Raw genomic sequence first — 2,878 nt, 5'->3', positions numbered from 1 at the left:
CTAAATTGCCTTATGGAACACTAACACTAACTACTAATTACTAACTTCTAATTCAAGCATTTAATTCTTGCAATTTACTTTAATGAAATTTATTTTCTTGCTCATTAATTCATTTATCTTTGCCCATTGCTCACTTGAGCTCATGTTTATGTTTATGCAATTTGCCTTTTGCTCACTTGAGCACATTATTGTGTATATACTATTGCCTTGTGCTTGTCTTGTTTTTGTCTGTGTGAATCCAATGCAAATGGAGAAAGGACTTAGATTTAGGACCTTACCTATGCTAAATGGAGTTTGAAGAGCAACTAGGCCTCATGCCTTTTTAGAATGCTAAACATGTTGAAGAGCAACTAGGCCTCATGCCTTTAGAATGCTTAATCTTGAAAGATGAATTGAAAGGACTCCTAATTCTAAACTCACTATTGTCCATTCTTTTTTTATTACATTGTGGAACCTTTTGATTTGTGTGTTCTTGTGATAGGGATCCCAAACTTGAGCTATTAGAATGACCATTGTCATGAGCATCCAAAATAAGAGAGACAAATCCAAATTGGAGGATCCTAGAAGCTTGATTGATTATTTGCTTGATTGCTTGAGTTAATTGCTTATTGCTTGTTAAGTCCAAAGGAAATGAGCAACTTGGATCATCTTTATGATCTCAAGAAGGGAACTCCAAGTGGTTTTATTTCTCTTCCCTCATCTTTGCATGTTTAGGACCTAGCCCTTCTCTTCTTCTCTCCACTCTAACCCAAGCCATAACTTTTTGTGCAAACATTAACATTGGTTTCAAAATTAGAAACCTAGGCACTATGCCTTTGATTTTTCCAAACTCTTTTCATAACACTTATTTTGAACTGAATCTTAAGTCAACTTTGACTGTATTTTGTTAATACTTTTCATTTGTAAATACAACTCACTCAAATTGTTTTGTGGTTCCAATGGCCACTTTTGATAAAGCTTTTCATAAACATTAGCTATTAGGTTTGAGTTATCATAGTGGTTGATATAAACCTCACCTGTATCCTTAGTGATTGGACTATAAGTCTTCCATACTTATTATAGGATGGATCCCTCACTAGTATGTTGAAGCTCTCCTCACATGGTGGAATTGTGGTTTTGGGATGAGCTTTCTCCCTTTGATAACAAAAGACCTTAAGGCTTTTGACCGATTAATTCACCAACTTTTTTTGAGATTTTTACCCCGAACTACGAGGATTTGATCCTACCTTTTTAAGATGGTACGTAGGCAATGGGTTTATCCATTCAAACAACAAAATTGTAAATAACTTGTATATTCTTCTATCATCTCCCCAATCATGTTTGCACATATATTTTCACAAATACCAACCTACCATACAACATTGGCAAAAAGGGCTCCCTTAAAGTACTAAGGATGTTTTGGGTGCTTAAAACCTTCCCATTGCATAACCAACCCCCTTACCCAGATCTCTGACATTTTTATTAGTTTTTTATTTGATAACTTCTCGGTTTTGGTTCACTTTCTAACCTTTCCTTTGGATAAATAGAAGTGCGATGGCGACTCGAATTGTATGATTTACTTTTGATTTAGTCAATAAATCTAAAGGTAACGAATACCCCGCTACATTGTTGTTATATTGTTTAGACTTAGGTTATTACCTGTCGGTCAATGCGAAGGACTCGTAGCACCGGAAGCTTAGTAGATCCTCTGGCGGAACCTGAACGTTACGCTCGCGCATGTTTATTTTTCCATAGAATTAGGAGAGTTGTGGCCGAAGATCAAAATCAAAGACCTCTTAAGGATTTCGCCCAACCATCCAACGAAGAACCTAGTTCTAGTATAGTAAACCCAACCATCCCAGCTAATAATTTTGAACTTAAACCCTCCCTGTTGCAACTAGTGCAACAGAGACAATTCGCAGGTCTTGCTACTGAGAACCCAAACCAACATTTAAAAATCTTTCTCCAATTAGCAGACACTTTTAAAACCAATGGAGCTTCTCCTGAGGCAATCCATTTAAGATTATTCCCTTTCTCCCTTAGAGATAAAGCCCTATCATGGTTATATTCCCTTCCACACAATTCCATAACAACTTAGGAAAACCTTAGAAAAGCATTCCTTGCTAGATACTTTCCCCCAAGTAAGATCGTCGTTCTTCGAAACCAAATAACCAGATTTACCCAGAATCAAGGAGAATCGTTGTTCGAAGCTTGGGAGAGATATAAAGAGTTGTTAAGAGCATGCCCACATCATGGTTTAGAAAATTGGTTAATCATTCAGACCTTCTATAATGGACTTGACTATAACACTAAGATGACCATCGATGCTGCCGCAGGTGGCGCACTGATGAACAAACCTTACCCTGAAGACCATTTATTGGCATCCTATTTCCTAGGAGTCAAGTGTAAGACCATTTATTGGCAACTTGTTTCCTCTTGCTTATTGCTTTTGTGTTTGTTGTATGTGAGGAGTCAATTGTAACTCCATTTATTGGCAGTTGTTTCCTATGATCATCCTTTGGAGATTGGAGTAAGTCCATTGATTGGCATCTGATATCCATGTTTTGTTTTGCCTTGGGAGATTAGTATAAGTCCATTGATTGGCATCTGATATCCATGTTTTGTTTTGCCTTGTGAGATTAGTATAAGTCCATTGATTGGCATCTGATATCCATGTTTGTTTTAGGAGATTGGTGTAAATCCATTGATTGGTATCCGGTATCCACCTTTCTTTGGAGATTGGTATAAGTCCAGTTGATTGGCATCCTGTATCCACCCTTTTGTTTTGTTTTGCTCTGGGAGATTAGTATAAGTCCATTGATTGGCATCTGATATCCATGTTTGTTTTAGGAGATTGGTGTAAATCCATTGATTGGTATCCGGTATCCACCTTTGTTTG

At 37.0% G+C, this 2,878-nt stretch overlaps 1 non-coding gene across 1 annotated transcript; it reads right to left on the bottom strand.

The window, feature by feature from the left end:
* Positions 1-2,131: 2,131 nt before the first annotated feature.
* Positions 2,132-2,238, bottom strand: LOC127117035 (small nucleolar RNA R71). Its single transcript, XR_007801798.1, has one exon. It is a non-coding gene; the product is annotated as a small nucleolar RNA R71 (small nucleolar RNA).
* Positions 2,239-2,878: the final 640 nt, after the last annotated feature.

Source organism: Lathyrus oleraceus, chromosome 1 (assembly GCF_024323335.1).
Source record: "Lathyrus oleraceus cultivar Zhongwan6 chromosome 1, CAAS_Psat_ZW6_1.0, whole genome shotgun sequence".
In the NCBI taxonomy this organism is placed as follows: Eukaryota; Viridiplantae; Streptophyta; class Magnoliopsida; order Fabales; family Fabaceae; genus Lathyrus; species Lathyrus oleraceus.
Note: the sequence above shows the minus strand (reverse complement) of the source record. Positions and strands in the feature narration are given on the sequence as shown.